The following is a 25,331-nucleotide window of genomic DNA, read 5'->3' as shown; positions in this document are numbered from 1 at the left end:
CCATACCATTCACATCACACACTGCAAAAACAAGTTAGGCGTACGACGTGTTCTACCATAGTATACCCTATGAAAATCTCATCAGAGTGATCGCATCACCTCAAATCCGAGCCATTCATAATGCCTCAATTTTCACTAGGTCAATCACATTGACCGTGCAAACTTTGCACTTGAGAAGACTGCATCTGCACATGACCTCGATCTGTTGGTCCAATCTGCTGACTTATGCACACAGTTAGTCCCGATGGTGATTCCAGCCGGTAGGGACATGTCGTATGCATAACAGAGAAAGAACACAAACTAATCTTTTGCCACATGCCGCGCAATCAATTCGCTCCAGTTTTAACCCCTTATGACCAATTGATCTAATCAAACCGTGCAAAAGTAATAGATCCAATCTACTACAACAACATATCACATATATGCAAATGATCCAGACCAAAAACTACGCAAGATGGCTCTGGTACCACTGAAGGGAATCGGGTAGGCTACGCTAGCATCACTACCGCATATACCTAAGATACTTGCGAGTAGAAGATCATAGATCGTTACCACTAGACGCGCAGCGCAGCGGAAGAAGTCGCGCGTCGATGTAGAGGAAGTAGTCGATCACGTCCCACGAACCGAGCTCCTCTTACTTGATCCCAGTAGCCGATCAGCGCAGCAGTCGCCGCAGCGCCTCCACGGAGTCCACACGTACGGGGATGAAACGCCGGGCGTCGGTGTGCTAGCACCGCACGCATGGCATGGGCGGCGGCCGAGAGAGAGAGGGAGGGGCGGCGGCTAGGAGGTGGCGCAGCTCTCTGGTCGTCGCCCCCCTAGCCCCTCCCTCGTATATATAGGGCGTACTAATGGGCTTCTATCTCATAGGCCCATTAGTAACCCTAATTCCTCTTGGATCAATATCCTCTTGGGGCTTTAAACTGTATTGTGATGATGGGCTCTTGGGCATATCACCAACAGAAACCAGCTGTAACTCATGCCGAATGCCACATTGGATATTGTAATTGATGTGAATTTATAGTGCATTTAAGTGAATCATGTGACTGCATGTTAAATTCGGTCTGTAACTGATGTGAATTGGAATTGTAATGTGTGATTGTACACCAACACAAGCATCAAAGCACCAAAGAATTGATGAAAATTTATCTTTCTATCTGAAAGTCTTTGTTTGGATGCAGACACTTCTGAAATTCTGGTTTGAAGCGTACTCGGCAGCAGCGGTCACCAGGGCTGAGCGCGACCACGAATGAAGTCGACGACGATGGCCTCAATACAAGAGTTGTGGAAGCCATCATCGTCAACCTCGACCTCCATGCTTGAGCTAGCGGGGCTGCTGCTTGGGCTTTGGGGGGAGGAAGAAGGGACGAGAGATGGGGAGGATGAGAGCGACGATGAAGGGGGTCTTTCTAGGGGATCTGCTCCACCAGCACCGGCGCCGGCGCAGGCAGCTGACAGCCATGGCGATGGGGCGAGAGGTCTGCAAATGAGCCAAACCAAGTACTCTGAACCTCACCTATTGGGCCATGCCACAGATTCTACTCTTCATGGATGTTGCCGTCGGATGTGAAATGAACGGAGATGTGTGTTTTACGTCCCTCGGAGGTAGTTTCAACTAAAAAGCCGCGACGCATCAGCCCCCGCCTCTCCCCACGCTCGGAGCCCTAGCGCCGGCGCCGGCGTCTCCCGCCTCCAACACCGCTTGGTCCCCCTCCCTTCCCCTTCGGCGTCTCGCCGGAGGCCGAAGGGAGTGGGGATCCATCGTTTTTTTCTAGTTTCTCCAGTAGATCAAGTCATCTAAAGTTAAAATCTTCTAGGTTTAGAGTCTCTCCATGCCAAATCTTTTGGTATTGGATATTTATTTCCTCCTCCTCCTCTCCGGTGACGGCAAGGGGGCAGGGTGGATTCGTCTTCTCCATGGCGGATCTGTTGAAGATGAGGGCGACACCGACGTCAACAACTTTATCGATTTAACGACATGGAGATTTGGTTTTCCGGGTGGTGACATCAAGGTGGAGATGATGCCGCCGTCATGGAATAATTTTCTCGGGTCTCTTCTCCGTTTTGTTGTGGTTAGATCTAACCACAATGAAGGACTAGGGAGAATATGCAGATCAGTCTTTCTTTTTCTTCGGTGGCAGAAAGAAGAAGACGGAAGACACAAGAAAGAAGAAGTTTCTCCACTTCGCCTGCAGGAGTGTTGGCCGCCATTCGTTGGGCTTCTGTTCTCGAGTTTGTTGCCGAGTGTTTGCCTGTACACGCTGAGTGTTTGCCTGTGCAGCCTTCTATACGAAGCGTCATATAGGTCTGGAGTTGAGTTTTTAGACTATACAAGACTTTTAGATGATCAGGTTGTATTCCAGCGTGCTTGTAACATGATGATGATGTACTCGGCTATGATCTAATATATTTCTTCTTTCGTCTCAAAAAAAGAGGTAGTTTCAACTATGTTAGAGGATCTGGTTCCAATGGCCGTGGGGTACAAACCTTGGATGCGAAGGAAACTAAGTCATGGATGCATCCTGCTCCAAAGAAAAAAAAAAGTCATGGATGCATGCAGAAATTAAACCACCTCCACCATTTTCCGTTTTTTTTCTGGTCTAGTACATGTGATCGATGCAAGGGTGCTTCCTAGGTGAGACCCTTGGCATTGACAAATTGTGCCCTCTCCTTCGTTTGTTCTATAAATACGAGCCCATCTGCATCCATTGCTCTGCACAAGGTAGAAGAGAGCCCAAGTAGAAGTAGCAGCAGCAGAAGAGAGATCGGTTAGCTAGCTAGTGGTTCGCCTGCGGCCGCAGAGAGGAGGACGACGGCAAGAAGCGAGCGAGAATGTACAACGCGCCGCCGCCGCAGAACATGTCCTACTACGACCACTGCCAGAAGCGCCGCGAGGAGAAGGGCTGCCTCTACGCCTGGTGAGCTAGACGACACCCTTCTCCTTTCGCCGTTTTGTTCAGCCGTGCAGTCAGTTTGGCTACCGGATTTCAGAGCTAGGGAACTGCAGGGGTTCTGATCGAGAGCCAGTAGTTCAGCACATGTTCATCAGAATTCTGAATCCAGCAAAGCGTCCGCGGCCTGAACAAATAACGGCGACGCGAACGACTAATTGAATCCAACAACAACAAGCTTGCCGGTCAATCGCGCGGCCGCAGCTTGCACGAAGTGTGATCGATCATCGATAGCAGGCAGGTTAGGTACCTCGCCGGCGGAGACGCTCTGGCTGCGCCGCCGCCGTCTACGGCCTGGACGGCTGGACCTCATCCGTGGGCGGAGAGGAGGCACCGAGCTTGGTTCGTCGACAGACAGCGATGCCGTGTTCTCCGTGGAGGCGTGGCTCTATTCCTGCCGTGCCGTGCCGCCGCGCTCTCAAGATCCACCGCACGCCACCACGCTGGGCATGGCCGTCCAGCCGCCGCGCCGGCGCGCCCTCAGCGAACCTAGTCCGCCACCGACCCAGTGATCGATACGATGAAGACAGCCGACGACGGCACCTTGTCTGTGGCAAGCTGGAACACGTCGCCAACAATTCTGGACTCGGAAACAGGGCGGCGGAGACCTGGACGGTGGCGCGGGGCGGCCCTGTTGCCTATGGCGCGGCCGGGTCGGGCCGCAGGGTGGACGGTATTTCATTTACCGTCCAGCCCTGGACGGTAAAAGAAATACCATCTACCCCTGGCCTCTCACGAACGTTGGATCGAGTATGTGCGGCCGAGATCGGGGCGGAAAGGGAGCGAGGCCCTCTCTGCTTTGCCTGGCGCGGGTGCTGCCTGCCACCGTCCCCTTCGACGAAGCGCTGCCAGCGGCATCCGCGAGCACCACGCCGGCACCGGCACCTGCGCGGCGCCGCCAGTGACACCGTTCGATTCCACGCCGTGGGCAGGCCGCTGGCGCCGGGCGCGGGCATCCCCTCGCGAGCGCCGCCGCCGCCGGGCAGTAGCTTCCTCCCATGCCTCGTCTTGAACGCGTGCGCCTCCACACGGCGCTCGAATGACGTCGAGGAAGCACGCCGTGGTGATGCGGCGGCGGCGCACCATGCACGGACCATGTGCAGAGGGGCCATGAGGAGAAGGGATGCATCTACGCATTGGTAGAATCCGATTCAGTTTCAGAGTTCAGTTTCAGTTACATGGCCTGAAACTTCAGCTGGCTGATCGTTCACTCTGTATCTGTCCACCTTGTTTCACCATCTAACATTCACTACCGTTATTCACTCACGGTATCACCCTCCTACCCCGCCTGCACGCCTCGCCGCCATCCACAGCCCACCACTCCCCACCCCTCTCGCTCTGCCATGGCACCCACCTTCGCCCGACCACACCCCACCGCCGCCGCCACCCTCCCCTGCTACACCCGCCGCCCCCTCTCCCGTGTCTGCCCTGAAACGCCGCGGCCGTGGTCGCCGCCCGCGCTCCTCGACCACTGCCCTACCCACTCGCAACAGCTCTCGCCTGGCAAACCTTGACAAAGGTTTGTTCGTCGATGTCACCAGTAAAGCCGTGCAACGCAAGGCTCTCCGTGAGTGCCTTGCCGCCTGCTCCCCAGCTCTGCAGAAGCACGTGACCGGCCGCAAGATCCTCAAACACAAGAACCCCCTCAGCGCTCTCGACCTCCGCCGTCTCGCCAAGGCGGCTGGACTGAGCTGCGCTGACCAGTCTGCTATCGCCGCGGTCGGTGGAGCTGTGCCACCCCCATGAACGACGTCATCCTCGCCTCCCCTGCGTGCCGGATGGGCCGGCCGCGAGTTATCAGTTGCTGTTCCCCTAGCTTGAGGTGTCCCTGGCATAAGTCTGTGTCCGTGTCTGTTGTTGTCTCTTTTTTTCCTTCAGTCTGTACCCACCCCTGTTTCTTCTCTTTGTCATGTTGTAATCTCTCTTTCAATGAATGTTAAACGCCTTAATTATCTGATTTTCTGCTGGAATGTCCGTGGCCTTGGTTCCTCCCCCAAATGCATTGACATTCGAGATGCAATCTCCTTCTCCTCTCCTCACATCGTTTGTCTACAAGAGACTAAAATTCGCGACCTCCCTCCCCTGCGTCATCCACCTTTCCTCCCCAGCTACCTCGACGCTCACATGGCCATCCCTGCAGTCGGCTCGCGCGGTGGTCTCATCACTGCGTGGAACGCCAACCTCTTCAAACAACAGAGCTACATCGCCCGCCAGTACTCCCTCACCATCTCCCTCACCTCCACCTCCTCAGAACTATCCTTTTCCCTAACCAATGTCTACGCCCCTGCTGACCACGCATTCACAGATGCTTTCCTTCATGAACTCCGTGATCTATCTTCAAATGTAACCGGAGCCTGGCTCCTCATCGGCGACTTCAATCTGTTGCGAGCTACTTCCGACAAGAACAACACCCTCTTCAGCCAAACACTTGCTGACTCCTTCAACGCCTGCATCAACTCCCTGGCCCTGCTTGAGCTCCCGCTCCTAGATCGCCTGTTCACATGGAGCAACAAGCGCCAAATCCCCACCCTCGCCCGCCTGGATCATGCTCTCTTCAACACTGAGTTCAGCTCCATGTTCCCCAATAGCATGTTGACCTCACGCATCCGCTCCATGTCTGATCACGTGCCGCTTCTTTCTACACTCTCCACTGACATCCCCAAACCAAATATATCTCGCTTCGAGAATGCCTGGCTTAAACACCCTCTCTTCCTTGCCACAACCTTGCCGGCCTGGTCATCTTCTCAACCAAGGAACGATGCCGCTTGCAGCCTGGTTGCCCGGGCCAAAGATTTTCGGCAGGTAGCGAAGGTTTGGAAAAAACAACACAAACCCCCCTCCATCTACCATAACTGTTGTTTTCTCATTCTGCTAATCGATCTACTGGAAGAAAACCGTTCAATGTGTGCAGGCGAGCGGCTGCTTCGCTCTCTATGTCAAGATCGCCTCTCCTTGTTTGTTCAGCAGCGTGCCGCTCACTGGAAGCAGCGGGGTAAATTCAGGGCAATCAAAGAGGGAGATGCCAACACCAGCTTCTTTCATGCACGCGCCTCCCAGCGGATGCGCAGGAACAACATCCAAGTCATTGACATGGACGGCGCGAGGCATGTCACACAAGCAGCCAAAATGGCCGCCCTGACGGCTCATTACACCCATTTGCTGGGCGAAACGAATGATGCTTCCTGGAGTTTTGATATCGGACAAATATATGCCAGTCGACCTGCTGCTCTTGGTCCGCCCCTGATTGCCCCTTTCACCGAAGAGGAAGCCAAGACTGCTGTTGCTGCTATGAATCCAAACAGCGCCTCGGGTCCTGATGGCTTGGGCCCAGGTTTCTACAAAGCTGCTTGCACGGTGAAATCCGACATCATGAGGTTCCTGGAGGCTTTCCATGATGGCACCACTCAACTGGAGAGCATCAATCGGGCTCACATTGTGCTCCTGCCAAAGAAAGAGGGCGCCACGGCCCCTGGAGACTTCCGCCCAATATCTCTACAGAACTGCCCTGTCAAGATACTCACCAAGATCCTAACTACTCGGCTTCAACATCAAATTCAGGCTCTGGTTGATACGGACCAAACAGGTTTCATCCGTGGACGGTCCATTTTAGAAAACTTCATCTACGCCACCGAGCTTATTCAGTGTTGCCACCGCCGTCGCCGACCAACTATTGTGCTCAAGCTAGATTTTGCCAAAGCTTTCGACTCGGTCAATTGGTGCAGTCTGATGAAGATCATGCAAGCAAGAGGATTCCCCCCACTCTGGCTACACTAGATGCTGGAGATCCTCCAAACGTCGCGCTCAGCCGTCCTCGTCAACGGCTCCCCGGGGCCATGGATCAACTGCAAGCGTGGGCTTAGGCAGGGCGATGCATTGTCGCCCTACCTCTTCATACTCGTCGCTGACTTGATGCAATGCTTGATCAAAGATTGTGGCTCTGTCTGGCACCCGCTGATCGATGCCCCATGCCCAGTCCTCCAGTATGCTGACGATACGCTCATCCTGATTCGTGGGACATCTGAAGATGTCATCAACCTAAGGAGTATACTTGATTCCTTCTTAGATGCTACCGGCCTGAAAATCAACTACCACAAGAGCACAGCAGTCCCCATGCATGTTCCAGAATCAAAGCTGCGCCGGCTGATGAAAGTTTTGCAGTGAAAACAAGCCACCTTCCCGCAAGTGTATCTGGGCCTCCCTCTCTCCAATGTGAAACTGAACCTGCAAGCTTTTGCCCCACTGATCGCCAAAGTTGATCGACAGCTTTCCGGCTGGAAGGCCCTGCTGCTCAACCATGCTGGCCGCCTGGTCCTAATCAACTCGGTTCTCGACGGCATGCCAGCACACCTCATGTCTGCCCTGCTTCTCCCTGCCGGCACAATTGAAGCTCTTGATAAACGCAGGAGAGCTTTCCTCTGGTCTGGACAGGCTACTGCAACTGGTGCGCAATGCCTTGTGGCTTGGGACAAAGTTTGTCTCCCCAAACAAGACGGTGGGCTCGGTGTGAAGCAGATCTCGATACAAAATGCTTGCCTACTCTTGAAGCTCCTACACCACCTCCATCATCCAGGTGACTCTTCGTGGGCTGCATGGGTGCGCCAACGCGTGGACCTTCACACCCTACAGGGAGAGGTTGAAGGCGCTCACTGGGATGGCCTCCACACTCTGCTCCCCGCTTACCGCCAACTAACTTCAGTCTCAGTCAAATGTGGCGCAACAACTGCGTTCTGGGAAGATCGATGGCTTGGTGCGGAGCCCCTATGTTCCAGGTTCCCTGTGCTATACAGTCATGTGGCCAAATACGGTGCTTCTGTCCGCGACACTGTTAACCACGGGATCCTCCAGTACCTTGTGCCACGGCTCAACTGCCAGGCGCGTTCCGAGCTCGCTACTGTCCAACTAGCCATGAATGATTGGGAGCCAGAGGATGGTGAGGATGTTCGCCGGAGCAGCCTGCAATCTTCAGACAACCGTTTGGTCACCAACAAGATTTACAAACTCGCAACCTCCTCGCCGAACGTCTGTGATTCCTACAACTTTGTTTGGCAAAACCACACTCCACCAAAGGTCAAGTTATTTGCCTGGCTTCTCCTCCAAAACCGCATCCAATGCAGCCACAACTTGAAGAAGAAACACGTCCTGGATACTGACACTTGTGAGCTCTGTACCCGCTCCACTGAAATCGCCGACCACCTGATAACAGGCTGCCCTTTTGCCCAATGCTTCTGGCGTCACATTGGCTGGAACCCAGCCCACATCCTACCCGTCGATGACCTTTGGCGAATTGAAGCGCAAGCCGGTGCTCCCACTCAGTCGCTGCATACTATGATTCTCCTTTGTTGCTGGCATCTCTGGAATCATTGCCATGACGTGGTCTTCCGAGGCATGCCTCCGAACCTCCACCGGCTGCTCACCGCTTGCCGTGAAGCGACTGAACTGTGGCGCTGGCGCTTACCGGCTGCTCTGCACTGCGATTTCGACTACTGGAGAAATGTTTTTTTTTTCATGTAACTTACCCCAAGTTCTGTTGTACTTTACTCCACGAACAGCCTACCAAGGCAATGTAAACGCGCCATGCACGGCACTCTCCATCACCGGTTCTCCGGCATCTATGGAAGTTGATTCAGGTGGGGACTCATCGTCCCCCCCCCCGGTGTATCTGCTTTCAAGTGTCAAAAGTAGTTCCGCAACTTAACAAAGGCATCATTTGAGAATCTGGTGAAAGGCTACTAAGCTTGAACAGTGGACCTCGCCTTTTATGATCAATGTGAGAACATAACACAGCATCCACCAATTGGTTTGGTACCGGACGAGCAATCTGAATGTTAACATCAGGGAAACAGAGCAACTGGGAAAGAGTATAGATGCTTTTGTCAGCTGGATAATCTCAATTACACTTTATTAGCACCGAATTTGTCGAGAATGTCAATGGTTTTGATACATTTCTTTCTGTATTGGCTTACTATGTTGTTAAAATTTCCCATTTGTTAGGAATTTCCAACAGAATCTTTACTGTGTTGTTAAAATTTCTGTAGTTTTGCAATGTTTACTGTCTCGTGCGAAGCAGCAAGGATAATAAAAAATTCCAATCCACAAAGTCAACTTCATTCTGCTAAAATTCACACTTGCAGTGTTTAACACACACAAAGATTTCCTTACAATCCAAAACTATTCCTCAACCAGTAAAACAAGAACATAGTTCCATTCTGCTACAACAAAACGCTGTCACAATTAAGTCCTGACAACTTAGAGCTGAATCTATTTAAACAGCAGTCTGGGCGCTCGTTCCGAAGAATAGCCACCTAGAGAATGTGCCATTGCTTCAAAGCCCAAGTTGGCCATAGCCCAACACCATAATCTACATGCTCCCAAGTGTGTAAGGCTGCTTTGTTGCATGTCTTGAAATTGGACGCTGACTTCCTTGTAGCAGCAGCCAAGGCCCAACTGCCCAAGGGCAATGGTGAAAACCCAGAAGCTTATCTTTAAGTTCATCGTGATATGGCAATAGGGAGATAACCAACTCTTATGCAACTTTTCCAACTCTCTGCTTCCTCCTACAGGATTTGAACTGACATCTTCGCAGGATACCTGTTTAGTGGATCAAAACAAAGGGATCAAACTTTTAAACAGCTGAACACCAAACAACTTGATAGGGGATATTAAATACAGTAGTTTCTTTTATATGAGGTGACATAAGGGAAAATAAATGGACCATCCGCAATCCTCAAGTAGGCTAGCTGTATCCTGAATAATTTATGGTGACATACAGTGGACGCAAGAACATCGCATCAAGCCATCAACTACCTTAAGGTAGGGCGTTTTATTGTTTTATTATGACAAAGCAGGGTGCTTTATAGAAGTGTTCCTTGTCAATAAATATCAATCTGGTGTTTCTCATGTGAGAAGGACAGCCTCAGACTGCCAAGTTCTCAGTTCAGTAGCAGCTTATGCCCTGTGATGACTCACCACCAAACCTTAATTAAAAGTAGAAAAAAAGACAAATGTTTGAATGAAGCCTTGTTGTTCCATGAGAAAGAGCATTACATAATCTATGGATGTTCTGGGTTGAGTGTTTCCGTCACTGCAGAAACTAATGACACCCTCATTTCATGTGTCCAGTTACATGATTAAGCTGCACAATTACCAGGCTGCTCCAAAGTCCTGAATCCTTACCTGATAACCATGGTGTATTTGTACCTTATGCCACTGGGATATTTGGCTCACCATGGTTCACAAAAGACTCAGCACGCATCATGCGCAGAGTGACAGTGTCCCAAGAGATGAGATGGTCCATAAACTTTGTAATATATATTAGCTTATCATCCTGCAAAGTTGCAAAGGAAGAACCACAGATGTTTTCTGCTAAATTTTTTAGAACTAATTTGCCGAACAAGTACACAAAAAGAGAGGTGAACAGAAAAGGACAAATGTCAGTATATGGCACAAAGTAGGATCTAAAAACTTGGAGTCAATGTCCTTACCTCCCATAAGTCTAGGCTGGCAATTGGCTGCAAGAAGAGAATATGGGATGTCATTGCAAAGTATGTACTGAAAATGTTACTCTAAATATTTCAACGTATACATCCAAGGGAAAAAGCAGTCTAGTAAACATACAATATCGCCAAAAGCAAGAGGGGAGATGGCATTTCGTGTATGAACTACTGAAAGCTTTCTCTCATTTCTCCTCACTGCAACAAACATTCAGCAGATTATAACCTAACTTAGAAATTAGCTTTAGAAATAGCACACCAGAAAATCAGCAAGTTAATCCATACTGCCTTTACATGAAAGATAATGGAAGGAAACTTACAGACAAGCCAAACCCAACCAGACCCCAATAGTTGTAAGGCTTAGGAAATAAAGTCTTCCCTGAAATTAGTAAACGGGCCAAAATCCTTTTCTATCTGATGGTAAGCCGCCACCTTCTGGTTGCATTGATTCCCAGAAGAAGTGATGGTTCATTCCAGACCTGCATGTCAGAAGACACAAGGTTGAAGCTCTAAAAACTCTCCTCTATTGGTGAAAGCATGACATGCAGTTTTTTTGCCCCCGAAAAGAAAACAAGTGACATGGAGCAAATGGGATATGTTAACAAATTTCAATAAATATACCTGTGCTGCATTATTATATTCTGGTAATGGATTGCCATTGTTGTGTGCTTCTTTTATCAGGTCCTACCAGAGTGTATCCATACAGGGGGCTGCTAGCAAGCTGCTTATTTAAGCCCTCCACATAATCCCGATGGTGTTTACCCCAATGAAGTGCAACTGTTCTCCTGCTCATATAAGGTTCCAGAGCATCCTGAACATCAAACAACAAAAGCAACCCAAATGTTAAAATTTTGACACACATAATGACAGCACCCAAATATGTTTACAAAGCTCACAGTACACACCACTTTATATGGCGGAGTTGTGAGCCCGTAATAGGACACAATTTTTGAATATCTACGAGATACACCACCCTACCTCCGTATTCTCTGCAATAAACACCATGCACAAACAGAACCTCAATTTCTAGCATGTCCAGCAGCAACTTAGAGTCTTAACTAAACCAGCAATATCGATGTGTCGCGTTCTGTGCCCAACTGCACTGCACTGCACTGCACATTATAGGCAACAGTGAGTGTAGAGCAGAACAATGCAATATCTGACTTTTCCAAGCATAGGAATGCTGCCCAAAAGAAACAATTAATTGAAATGATCTTTGGAGTTTTAGAACTTACAGCACATAAGCAACAGGAACCGTAAAAGGTCACAGAGTAACTATATAATTGTTCAATAAACCAATGCGTGCTTCCATGGGTCAGCTTACACCTTACAGACCAGCAAGTATCCAGCCAGCTCCAAAACTGAGCTTAACTCCAATAAAATTTATCGCCAGCAGAAGAAAACGAGCTAGAAATTCTGGTGATTTGGTAAGTAAATAAGATAACTTGAAAGAAACCATGAACCCATACCCATTGGAGCATACCTGCTTTCGCGTCCAGTCATACTGGCGTGTGGCCACAGCTTGCGGCAATTGAGTACTGACGCATGGGAGTTCGCAGGCGGCGCATCAGTGGTGAGACAGCCGGGCGCTTCACGACGCAATGAGAGGGAGAACAAGCAAAGCTTGAGTACTTTGCGTCGCTACAACCTGTTCTTATTTGGAACGAGCTGATTTCCAGAGGAAGTCCTCGCGCAGCGTGCAGCGCGCTGGGCGGCCACCGCCGGCCAGTCGCCGCGCAGCGTGCAGCGCGCCGGGCGGCCACCATAAGCACACCGAAGGTGGCGCTCCGGCGGTGCTCATGGATCCACCGGCAAGCGCTGAACCACGCCGTCGCCGCCCGTGTTTTGGCCGTCAAACCTCGCCGCCGCGACGGCGACCACCACGTCGACGAAGGTACATCAATCGATGGCCAAGAGATTCTCCTAGGAATCTGGAATCCTGGAACACCTTGCGGGCCATATCGTTCGTGGGAGAGCCGGCTGTGTAGGCCTCGGCGGCGTGGCCGCCGGCGACGGTGCCGTCCAGCCGGGCTCGAGGGGCGGTCGGTATTTCGTCTACCGTCCGGGGTGGACGGTGAATGAAATACCGTCCACCCCCTGGGCCCATATTGGATCGGGCTTCTACAGCTGAGATCGTGAGGAATAGCTGAAAGGCACCGAGGCCCTCTCCGCCTTCCCCCGTCCCCCGCGCGATGCTTCTCATGCGATTCTCCTCCCTCTCTGCGCCGCGGTGGCGCTGGCGCCGGCGAGAATCGACGCCCGTGTATGCCAGGGGAAGGAAGAGTTTTCTACTCTGTGCCAGCGAGCGGCGGCCGCGGCGTGGACATTGGCGCAGTTCAACGACGTGAACATTGTTTTGCTGGTACCGCGCCCGCCATCGGCTCCGGCTCTTCCTTTAGAGTGCTCAGACGCCGCACAATGGCCGCACCAGTATCCTCACCGTCCGGCCGTGTTGGAATTATGGATTTGACACATTTATTCTAATCAATACAATAAAAGAATTTAAAGCCCACCATTAAATGATAGGGAATCAATTGCTTAATTTCGTATCGGGATTTGAGGAGGATCTCAACTAACTTAAAGGGTGGATCTCGTGTACACCACTTGTGAAGTCGGTTTGAGGAGGTCGGTGAACCACACGCGCGCGCTCGCTCGCCTCGCCAAGCCGGACGTGCAGTGCGACGTGAGATGAGAGAACATTTTGCTGTTGAAAGCATTAAAACAGAGACAATAAAATATTGACATTAACAGGTAAATGATGACACATAATAAAACATTTGCGGTTACTCAATTGCACTAGTAATTGCTACTCATCAAAGCCCATTATGACGTTCAGGTTTGTTGAATCTGAGGTATCTCCACGCCTATATAAATCAGGCCCTCCTCCACTCATCCTCACACCTCAAGCACTCTTGCTTCAGGTACTCCTGATTAGGAGACCTCTCCCTTCTCCCTCTGCTGCTTTCTGCCATTTCCATCGCTAGCGTTGCGCGCACAGCTCTAGCAAGATGAGGCCTCCGGAACCTCTTCTCGCTGAAGGTTCTGCACGGGGCGCGGGCAATCAGGTTTTTGGGGAGCGTCTTGACGCGATTGCTCGCTCCCTAAACGACTACTTCGTCTGGCGTGAACGACTACTTCATCTACTTCCTGGTGACCGTTCGTGGGACTGCACTGCGAATCTCTTCCTGCATCGACGTCGTTCGGCTACATCAGGTAAGGCCAGTCGAATAGAATGTCTATTCCAGCCGGTAACGACGCAACCGGTGCCTCCGGCACTGGTCCCGACTTGGGGTACATTCTAAACCTATTCTGGTTTAACATTTTATTCATGCTTATTAGTGAGAATAACATGAACACAAGTACATATTTTGTTCACACATTATCACTCTTTTATGTCATGAAATTGCTAGTAATATTTGGAATTAAAATATATCAAAAATTACCTAGTTTTCTAACAATCCAAAAACCTGAACTTGTTAATAGGCTTTCGGTATCTAGCTTTGCCACCTTTTGATGGTTCCAATTACAAACGTTGGCAAGAGCGGCTTATACTATGGTTGACAGTGCTGAGAGTGATGCATGTAAAAGAGGCTAATCCTGAACAGTTCACTCCAGAGGAAGGGAGTGCGTTCGATGAGGCTGATACCCTCTTTTGAGATTGCATCATTAGTGTTCTCCCTGAAAACCTAGTGGATTTTTATGTCCTACTGCCAACTGGCAAAGAATTGTAGGATGCTCTTGAGGCTCAATATGAAGTGTCTGATGCCGGCAGTGAGTTGTATGTGATGGAGCAGTTTCTTGACTATAGGATAGTCGAAGACCGTTCTGTAGTAGAACAGGCTCATGAAATACATACTCTGGCAAAAGATCCAAAAAATTGCAGCAAAGAGTCCCCATGTGTGTTACCCGATAAGTTTGTGGCCGGAGGTATTATCTCTAAGCTGCCACCTTCTTGGAGGGACTTTGCTACTTCTCTAAAACACAAGAGACAGGAGTTCACCATAGATAGACTCATTGGGACTCTTGATGTTGAGGAAAAGGCGTGAGCAAAGGACATACGTGGGAAAGGAGTTGTTGCTGCTTTTAGCGCCATTCTTGTTCAGAAGAACAACTCCCACAAGAACAAAAAAAAACCACCGCAGAGCCAACCAAAGACTAAGCAGACAACCACCTTCAAGAAGAAGAAGAAGGGAGCTTGCTATGTGTGCGCTAGTACGGAACACTTTGCTGCAAAGTGTCCAAACCGCAAAGGCAACGACTCCGCCAACATGGTCATTAGAGAGCCTAGAGGAACATCGGGATACGGTAATTTATTACCTACAGTTCTTTCAGTTTTTTGTTCACACGAGTGGTGGGTTGACACTGGTGCTAATATTCATGTTTGTGCTGATGCTTCTTTGTTTTCTTCTTACCAGGATGGCAGGACTTCCTCCTTGCTGATGGAGAACAGATCGCATGCATGTGTTCTTGGTGTTGGTACGGTAAATTTGAAGTTTACTTCGGGGAAGACCGTGCAGCTGAAGAACGTGCAGCATGTCCCCACCATAATAAAAAATCTAGTCAGTGGCTCTCTACTGTGTAGAGATGGTTTAAATTAGTCTTTGAGTCCAATAAATATATCTTGTCTAAGTTTGGTACTTTTGTTGGAAAAAGTTATGAAAGCGGAGGCTTGTTCCGTCTTTCTTTTACAGATGTCTGTAATAAAATTGCTTACAATATTATTAACGTTGATGAAACAAATGTTTGGCATTCGAGGCTTTGTCACGTTAATTTTGGTTGTATGATACGCTTAGCTAATTTGAGTTTAATTCCAAAGTTTATTTTTGTCAAAAATTCTAAGTGCTATGTATGTGTTGAATCAAAACAAACTCGCAAACCTCATAAGGCCGCTGAGGCAAGCAGCTTGGCACCCTTAGAATTAATTCATTCCGATTTGTGCGAAATTAGTGGAGTGTTGACAAAAGGTGGTAAAAGATATTTCATGACTTTGATCGATGACTTCACTAGATTTTATTACATCTATTTGTTGAAGTCAAAAGATGAAACTTTACACTACTTTAAAATCTATAAAGCTGAAGTAGAAAACCAACTTCAGAAAAAGATCAAAAGAGTTAGGTCAGATCGTGGTGGCGAGTACTTCTCAAATTTATTCACTTTATTCTGCGAGGAACATGACATTATTCATAAGAGGACGCCTCCCTATTCACCTCAGTCAAATGGGGTTGCCGAAAGAAAGAACCGCACTCTAATGGATTTGGTTAACGCCATGTCAGATACAGCGGGACTTTCCAAGGAATGGTGGGGTGAGACTATATTGACTGCATGTCATGTTCTAAACCGTGTCCCTACAAAGAATAAAGAGATAACACCATTCGAGGAATGGGAGAAGAAAAAGCCAACACTTTCATACCTACATACATGGGGTTGTTTGGTAAAAATAAGTGTGCCAATAACCAAAAAATGTAAGTTTGGATATAAAACTGTGGATTGTGTCTTTCTAGATTATGTTATTCACAGCGTTGGGTATAGATTTTTAATAGTAAAATTTGGAGTACCTGACATGCATGTTGGTACTATAATGGAGTCCAGAGATGCTACATTTTTTTAAAAACATTTTTCCCATGAGAGATGGAACAAGTTCATCTAGGTAAGAGTTCATCGAGGATGATAGCTCTGCTGAGCCGATAGAACACAATGAACCTACACTTGTGGAAAATTCTGAGGAGGATAACAATGATGCTCCTAAAAAGAGCAAGAGACAAAGGACTGTAAAGTCTTTTGGTGATGATTTCATTGTATACCTCATGGATGATACACCCAGAACCATTGAAGAAGCATATTCATCTCCTGATGCTGACTATTGGAAGGAACCAGTGAGGAGTGGGATGAATTCTATTATGTCTAATGGAACCTGGGAGGTCGTTGAATGTCCTTATGGATGTAAACCTGTTGGATGTAAGTGGTTGTTCAAGAAAAAGCTTAGGCCAGATGGTACTATTGAAAAGTATAAGGCCAGACTCACTGATGTTATCCTTAATATAAAGCTGGTAAAAGAGAGTAATCACGGGGTGATTCTTACACAGTCTCACTAAGTGGAGAAGGTGTTAAGTCGCTTTGGTTATAGCGACTATAAACCTGTCTCAACACCATATGATGCGAGATCAGCTGAGATATTCTCATATCATTGGTTCATTGATGTATTTAGCTAGTGCTACAAGACCTGACATCTCGTTTGCTGTAAGCAAACTGAACCAGTTTGTTTCAAACTCGTGAGATGATCATTGGAAGGCTCTTGAAAGAGTTGAAAGGACTGTGATGTCGCCTAGAGGGGGGTGAATAGGCGAACCTACAAATTTTCACTCAAACGCAGCGGATAAAATTCACTGTCTACCAAACTCGGAACTTCCAGGTTTCAAATCCAGAACTTCCGGATTTGGACTAGACAGTAGGTGAACTCGGAACTTCCGGGTTTGTCAATCCGGAACTTCCGAGTTCATTCAGAACAGAGTGAACACAATAAGAGTAGTGCTAATAAATGAATGTAAATTCAAACCCCAATTGTAGAGTCTGCTCAGAGAAGTTCCTTGAGCAGATTCACGCAGATCCTGCACATACGAAACAACAATATCTCCAAGACACAAGTGTCTAATGGAGAGCTCCTCAAATCCTCAAATAAATGTAAATGCAATGAACACAAAGATTTGTTTTACCGAAGTTCAGATTCACCCCGTGCACCCACGTGTGAATCCTAGTCTCCGTTGAGGAAGCTTATATCGACCGCAAGGTCAAGCTATCTCCTCCTTCCACTATATGACCATGCGCCCTCGTGGCACAAGATCGGTGCTGCAACAAACTTGCCGCTGCTCACCACAATCCTTGGGAGCTAGCCGGTGACGCCTAGCCATCTAGGAGGCTTCACCTCCAAGAGTAACAAATGCGAATCACACAAATCACGGCTAATCTCAAGTGCTCAAGGTTTGCTGTGCTCTCTAGTGCTCTCAAGCAATCACTCTCTCAACCCAACTCAAGGATATACACTAATCACACAATCTCACAAAGAGAGGTTGGGGAGAGCTCAACTATGGCTACCAAGCTTCTTGGGACGACCAGCAATGAACAGAATAGAGCCTGGAATAGCAGCCCATCAAAGAGGGGGCTAAGGGGTATAAATAGCTGGTCCCAACAAAACTAGCAGTTATGTGACAGTTAGAATCCGGAACTTCCGGATTCTACAACCCGGAACCTCCGGGTTTTCAAACCTACTAGCCATTAGTGCCACGTGTGCCAAATCCGGAACTTCCGGATTACAAATCCGGAACTTCCGGATTTGCCCTGGCAGCAATGTTAAAATGTGTACGTGAGGCTTTTGTGTCTCTCTCAACTCATATGGGTTACTTGAGCACTGAGACTAAACCAAAGACCATTGTGATGCATCCCTCTTGATAGTACGTCATATCTAAACTCAAGATCAAAGATAAATTACATTTCAACTTCTTGAGCTTCTCTTTTTCATCCTATGCCGTGTGTTGATCAATCACAATCTGAGGTGTGCATCCAACTTGGCTTCTTTACTTTGAGCACATCTTCCTTGAGCTAGTGACCTTGAACCTTTATCTTTGAAATGAAATCCACCTCTAGTTCAAGTCACCGTCTTCACAATAAGATTCTAGAAAGATTGATACTTTCCAACATAAACACCACACATGACCAAGATTCTTCAAGTTGAACCCAAAGAACGTTCCGTCACCCTAGCATTGGTTTCTCGGCACAACCACAATTGCCCTTCTCCAAGCTTAGTACCTAGAAACCCATTCCCGAATTCCAACTCTTCATCCTTGCATCACATATAGCTTCATGTATGCTTGTATCACTTTTAACTTACAATGAAATCTATTTTGATCCACAAGCAATTTTTCTTCTCTAATAAATGACACTTGTCAATATGAAATTCTCCATGTCTCTTAGAATTCTTGGACTTGATCATTATCGGTTTCTTTGCTCATGACAAGTCTTTACTTACATAGCCTCTAGAAACACGCCTTTCGATCCCATCCATTTATCCTCAAGAGCCCTCTTGAACTCACATTGATTTTGCCATTACAATGAACATCATTTCTTTCATGCTAGCTTGATCATCAACTATCTCATACATTCCTTATGACAAGTTTCTCTAATTGTGATACTATGCCTAAGCATACACCTTTGTCTCATTCACAATACCTTGGCTTGTCATTTTGAATTCCACTTACGTCAACAAGCTTCATTTGGATATACTAATAAATTCATTATCGTTGATACATATCCCAATTTCCATGGTAGCTGTTGCTTGTTAATATTCTCATACTAGAACATGTCATTCATCTTGTCATATGAGCATGTGTCTTGAATCTTGATTCATTTCATCACATAGATTACAATTGTGATAATCAATTCCTGCTGATATACTCAACTAGATAGTTAGCCCTTTAATCGTGGTGTCAATCAATCCATCAAAACACACTAGGGGCCAAGATGCACTTTCAAGAGTAATGCGCTATCTAAAGGAGACAATGAACTATGGAATTCACTACACCGGGTACCCAAGGGTACTAGAAGGGTATAGTGATTCAAACTGGATTTCTGATGCTGATGAGATAAAGGCTACAAGTGGATATGTGTTTACACTTAGTGGTGGAGCTGTTTCCTGGAAGTTTTGCAAGCAGACCATCTTAACAAGGTCAACTATGGAAGCAGAACTCACAGCATTAGATACCGCCACTGTTGAGGCTGAGTGGCTTCGTGAGCTCCTTATGGACTTGTCGATAGTTGAAAAACCGATACCGGCAATTCTAATGAACTGTGACAATCAAACGGTGATTGTCAAGGTAAACAGTTTAAAGGATAACATGAAGTCATTTAGACATATGAAAAGGTGGTTGAAATCTGTCAGAAAATTGAGAAACTCCGGTGTTATAGCCTTGGACTATGTTCAGACGGCTAAAAATCTAGCAGATCAATTTACAAAGGTTCTTTCACAGAATGTGATAGACAATGGATCTATGGAATTGGGCTTGAGACCCACATGAGTCATTCTATAGTGTAAACATGTCCTATGTGATCGGAGATCCCGTGAAGTATGATGGTGAAACAAACTAAAGTCTGACTGAGAGAAGAAAACCTTTGTGAAAAAAGCTCATTCCGTGTATAAGGTGCATATCTCTTCTAATCTGTATGGTAGGTTGGTCTATATCTTAATGTGTTCCAGGTGGTTTTTTTAAAAAAACAAATGAGTTGTTTTTTTGAAACAAAGATGTTGTCCTACAAAACATCTGAAAGGAACACACCTATATGAGTCTGACTACTGGTCATAGTCTATGAGAACTGGGTAGTCTCTAGAAACTCATGAAGGGCATGGAGTATGACTTATAAGCTCCAAACCGCGGGGATGCTTATGCAGTCTAGTACCAGTGTAGGGCTCTGGTCAAATTTGTTTGCACAAGACTGGCAATTCAAGGTATAGTCCATTGTACAGTTGTGAATAAGTGTAGCCTTTGTCCTAGATGTAAGTTCAACTTAACAGTCTCTGTCAAATACTGGTATATCAATGAGGGAATGAGAGCATTTCTAGTGTGGCTTGAATTTTTTGGAATTATGGGCTTGGCCCATTTATTCTAATCAATGTAATAAAAGAATTTAAAGCCCACCATTAAATGCTAGGGAATCAATTGCTTAATTCCGTACCGGGATTTGAGGAGGATCTCAACCGACTTAAAGGGTGGACCTCGTATATACCACTTGTGAAGCCGAGGCCGAGGGCGTGGGCGTGGCGTGGTGTGGTGAGGCGCGGTGAGGCCAGCCGTACGAGCGGTGCGTGGCACGGCCGGACATGACGTGACGTGCAGATGCGGTGCGGTGCGACTTGATGCACTGAGATGAGAGAATGTTTTGTTGTTGAAAGCATTAAAACAGAGACAAAAAAACATTAGCATTAACAGGTGAATGATGACACAGAATAAAACCTTTGTGGTTAATGAGATTCTTGTGACTCAATTGCACCAGTAATTGCTGCTCATTAAAGCTCATTATGACGTCCAGGTTCGTTGAATCTGAGGCACCTCCACGCCTATATAAACCAGGTCCTCCACTCATACTCACACCACAAGCACTCTTGCTTCAGGTATTCCTGTTTAGGAGACTTCTCCCTTCTCCCTCTGCTGCTTTCTGCCATTCCCATCGGTAGCATTGCGCGCACAGCTATAGCGAGAGCAGGCCTCCAGAACCTCTGCTCACTGAAGGTCCTGCACGGGGCGCGGGCAATCAGGTTTTTGGGGAGCACTTTGACGCGACCGCTCCCTCCCTGAACGACTACTTCGTCTACATCCCGGCGTGAACGACTACTTCGTCTACTTCCTGGTGACCGTTCGTGGGACTGCACTGCGAACCTCTTCCTGCATCGACGTCGTTCGGCTACATCAGGCAAGGCCAGTCGAATAGAATGTCTATTCCAGCTGGTAACGGCGCAACCGGTGCCTCCGGCACTGGTCCCGCCTTGGGGTACATTCTAAATCTATTTTGGTTTAACATTTTGTTCATGCTTATTAGTGAGAATAACATAAACATAATCACATATTTTATTCACACATTATCACTCTTTTATGCCATGAAATTGCTAGTAATATTTAAAATTAAAATATACCTAAAATTGACTAGTTTTCTAATCCATCGGAGTCTTCCACGATGACCCATGCCACCGCCCCTCGATCAATACCGCCAACCAGTTCTGAATGGCCAGGGAGCCTCGTCGTCCTCCCAAATCCACAGCGCTGTTGTCTTCCACCTCTCTCGGTCGGGGAACATCCGTAGGCTCAACGAGAACGAGACCAACCGGGACGAAGTAGTAAGGTATAAGAAGAGCTACACCTTATAACAGGTGGATTTAATTCAAAGATCAGTAATAAGGTATAAGAAGAGCTACACCTTGATCAGCTTCTTGTGGCGAAGACGGGATGAGAGTCATGGCAGTAGTGCAGGTGTGCAGCAGTAGATTGAGCAAGATGATGATGCTTTCTTCTCGGCTCATGCTAAGCCAATTCGATGAGCAATTCACTAATACACTTCGCCGAAGTATTTGGTAGATGGAACAACATCATGGCAGTTTGGACGGAATGGCTCGATTGAGTCCATTCATCATGTTATATTTGTACTAATCATGTATCCAATCTGCCTGTTCCTCGGTTCAGACTTCAGAGAGCATGCAGCTTCAGAGAACTCTGTTCTTCGCACCCTCTGGAGGTGGTTCTGACCGCGTTCGGGTTGTTCCCTGCACCTGACCCGGCAGACCCTGAAATTTTTGGATTTCAGGAAGTGATTAAAATTAAAAATAAATAAATAATTTTCTCATAGTTTTAAAATTTTGCAACATTTTCTTTTGTTCACAGGGAATTTAGTAAAAATAAATAAAGTTTGTTTGAATTTTTTTTTAAAAAAATTTAAATGAAATTGTTTGCGTGTTGCACTCATGCTACCCTTGCATTGTTTTAATGTTGTGGTTCAATTTGAATTTGAATTCTTCAAATTTGAATTCAAATTGAATTTGTTTGAATCTCTTGCAAAAAAACCTTTTTCGGCCCAAGATCTCAGCCCGGCCCAGCTCCCTTTCTCCCTCTTTTCTTTTCTTTTTTTCTCCCGCGGCCCAGGAAACCAACGCCGCCGGCCCATCTCTTCGTCCCGGCCCAACCCGACGCCGCCCCTCCCGCAGCCCACCGACAGGCGGGGCCCGCCTGTCGGGGTCGTCTCCCCCGCGACGAACGGCTCCCGCGGAGTCCGGCCGCCGCACGCCCCGCGCCGCCCTGCCGCTTGGCCCGCACGCCAAGGCAACCCCAGCCGCCCCTATTTAAGCGCCGCGACCTCCCTTGGACCCCCCCCCTCTGACCCGCGCCGCTTTAATCCCGCGAAACCCTAGCTGCCGCCATTGGAGCCCGAGAACTCGGTGCCGCCACCGATCCGCCGCTCCGCCGCTTCCTCGTCGAGTTTGACCCCCGCAGGAGCTTCGCATCGTGGTGAGGATGCTCGCCAACCCCTTTTCCCTCTGTTTCCCCCTTCGTTTGTGCGCAGATAGCTCATCGGAGCGAGCTCCGACCACCCGAGCCGCCTCTCGCCGCCGCGCTCCTATGCACGGTCTCCAAACCGCCTCCCAGGATCCGTAGCTGAGTTCCCCGTCGCGCGCTCTCACTCCCAGGCCAACCCGCGCTCGAATCCGTGCCCTGGAGGCCGTTTTCGGCTGACGCCGGCGACCCCGCCGCCGCTCACCGCCGTGCGCTGCTGCCAGCCGTCGCCAGCGCCGCCGCCGCACCGCCCGATCCGCTCAGAGCCGTCGGATCTGAATCCGACGATCCAGATTAGATCTAACCGGAGTCAAATGACCCAATACCGGTCAACCATGCACAGTTTGCAAAAGAGACCCCAAGCTTTGCTAGTTTCGACCCGCGGTCCAGCCCTATATAAAAGGGAAAATTCGATTCATGCCACCACAACTCCGTGAAATTGGGTGTCATGTTGAAAATCATGCCACTCAATGGCATGATTTTCAACATGAGATCCAATTTCAAGAAATTGGAGTGGCATGGATCCAACTGACCCTAAAAATAATTAGAGTTAGGTCCAAAAATCTTTCGCCCAAGCCCCTGACCTTTTTGAAAATAGAACCCACAGTCCTTTTTAGCCCGCGGCCGGCCTTTTTACGTGCTAGTCCCTGAAGTCTATAGTAAATTAGGTTTTAGTCCCTGGTTTCTTCAGATCTAGCCCCTGGAAGCTCTGTTTCTTCACAGATGAGCCCCTAGAACCCAGTTTTGGCCATAACTTCTTTGTTTTAACTCCGTTTTCAGCGATTCTTGCGCTCACGTGATCCTTGTGACCTGTGCAATAGCTTTATAACATTTTTATCCTCTGTGAGCACACTTTGTTGTGTCTTACGAATCTTTTCTGTTAGTCCTTAACCTTTTATTTAATCGCGACTAAATCCCTGAAGCATCGTTTATCCCATAGAATCGCAGTTTTAGTTCCGTTTTCCGCGTTTCTTGAGCTCTCGTAACCTTACCAACGAGCCCTATCTTTCTGTACGTTCTTTTTAAAGCTTTTCTTTTGTTTGGTGTATTGTTCTTAGATGTATCTTCTTGTTGCTTTGTATGTTTGCCCGATGATTGTTCCGAGTAGAAGGATCATTGTTCGAAGATCGAAGATCAAGAGTTGCAAGCGAGTAAAAGCTGAAGAGCAGTAAGAGTAGTTTTTCATTGGAAAAAGGCAAGTGACCCTAACCATCTTTCTGTCTATGCTTTATTTACAAGATGATATGATTTAATTGGAACATGGAAAACCACCCAAGAAAACAGTACAACCACAATACTATATGGCTCTAGTCTTGGCTGATTAATTAGAGACTCTAGCTTGTGACAATCTTACCGAAAGGGCAAGAGGGGTTGCATCGACGGGATATAGCTCGGTCCTCTTGGGGCAATTGGTATTGTTTAATGGTCCTTTGGCAAGGTACCACCTCATTAGGACAGTGTTATGACCGCTTTGGCTTGAAACCTTAGCGGATTGTCATGTGTTAGGGAATCTTTGTAAAGGCCTCGTAGCGTCCCTATGCAATCACACCTCGGAAGTGTGGTATTGTGCCTGATCAGCACATATGCGTGGTTGGGTTCAAAGTTCTTCGGAACTTTTACGCGAATTGTGGTGAAAGTGTACAACCTCTGCAGAGTTAAAACTAACCGGTTAGCCGTGCTCACGGTCAAGAGCGGCTTGGACCCTCACATGATTAATAAATTTAAAGATGGATATAAATCATTTTCTGGTTATTTCTCGTGGCCTTGCTGAGTACCAACCATAAGTGTACTCACCCTTGCTTACTGCTGCTCAGAAGGAGAAGGTGTATAAAGATTTTTGAAGATGATGCTGAGTTCTAGGCGTACGCAACCCCCAGCCGATTGCCTGTGAAGTTTGAAGCCTTCGTTTGCAGGATAAGCTGTATAACTCTGATAGTCTTTTATTTGTTGTATTTCTCTTTTTCGTGATACTATTACTGATTATTCACTTATGATGTCTCTATATGTATGAAACTTGATCCTGGCATACATATAGCTATGCATTCGGTTTTGTCCTTAAAACCGGGTGTGACAGCAGCAGTAGAACGACCCTAGGCCGAATGCTCAGCCAGCCGCTCGCCCCGATAATAATAACCGCTGTTTCAGATGCGGGAGTCCGGATCACTTTGCCAAGATGTGCCCCCAGGCGGGACAAACTCAATGGCAGGCTTCTTGCAGAAATGATCAGAACAAGGGCAAGAGGCAAACCATTCAAGTCAGGCAGGGCCGACTTAACTTCACCAACCTTGCTGAGCTCCCTGAAGGAGCACCAATCATGTCGGGTACATTCTCTATAAACCAACACCCCACTGTTATCTTATTCGATTCTGGTGCATCTCATAGCTTCATTAGTTCTAAGTTTGGAGCAAGGGTTGGGTTAGATTTCTGTCACACGAAAGGGTCATTCATGATATCTACTCTGGGTGGTAAAGTCGCATCAAACCAAATCGTTCATAATGCGCCACTTAGTTTGGGTAGTAAAACTGTTCCTACCACTTTAATCTTGTTGCCACTAGAAGGTATGGACATTATTCTGGGGATGGATTGGATGAAAAGACATGGGGTAATGTTAGATATCTCTTCCCGAGCCGTTGAAATAAATTCTCCCACTCATGGTCATTCGGTTCTATATTTACCTCATCACCAATGCAACAACTCTTGTGCCTATACCATGAAAGATATTCGTCTCGAAGATATTCCGGTAGTCCGTGAATATGCAGATGTGTTTCCGGACGATTTACCTGGTATGCCGCCAGACCGGGATATCG

At 47.7% G+C, this 25,331-nt stretch overlaps 2 long non-coding RNA genes across 4 annotated transcripts; both read right to left on the bottom strand.

Moving 5' to 3' along the window:
* Nucleotides 1-10,315: 10,315 nt before the first annotated feature.
* LOC120712993 lies at nt 10,316-11,126 on the bottom strand. The gene is made up of 4 exons (XR_005691131.1): nt 11,063-11,126; nt 10,762-10,920; nt 10,566-10,639; nt 10,316-10,459 (listed from the first exon to the last, which is right to left on the bottom strand). It is a non-coding gene; the product is annotated as an uncharacterized LOC120712993 (long non-coding RNA).
* Nucleotides 11,127-11,128: 2 nt separating this feature from the next.
* LOC120712991 lies at nt 11,129-11,964 on the bottom strand. Of its 3 annotated transcripts, none has more exons than XR_005691129.1 (4): nt 11,925-11,964; nt 11,677-11,807; nt 11,347-11,553; nt 11,129-11,252 (listed from the first exon to the last, which is right to left on the bottom strand). It is a non-coding gene; the product is annotated as an uncharacterized LOC120712991 (long non-coding RNA). The 3 variants fall into 3 exon arrangements; XR_005691128.1 differs by having other exon boundaries at nt 11,420-11,553; XR_005691130.1 differs by having other exon boundaries at nt 11,420-11,553; nt 11,677-11,802; nt 11,925-11,963.
* Between the last annotated feature and the right edge of the window lie 13,367 nt (nt 11,965-25,331).

Source organism: Panicum virgatum, chromosome 6K (assembly GCF_016808335.1).
Source record: "Panicum virgatum strain AP13 chromosome 6K, P.virgatum_v5, whole genome shotgun sequence".
NCBI classification, from domain to species: domain Eukaryota; kingdom Viridiplantae; phylum Streptophyta; class Magnoliopsida; order Poales; family Poaceae; genus Panicum; species Panicum virgatum.
Note: the sequence above shows the minus strand (reverse complement) of the source record. Positions and strands in the feature narration are given on the sequence as shown.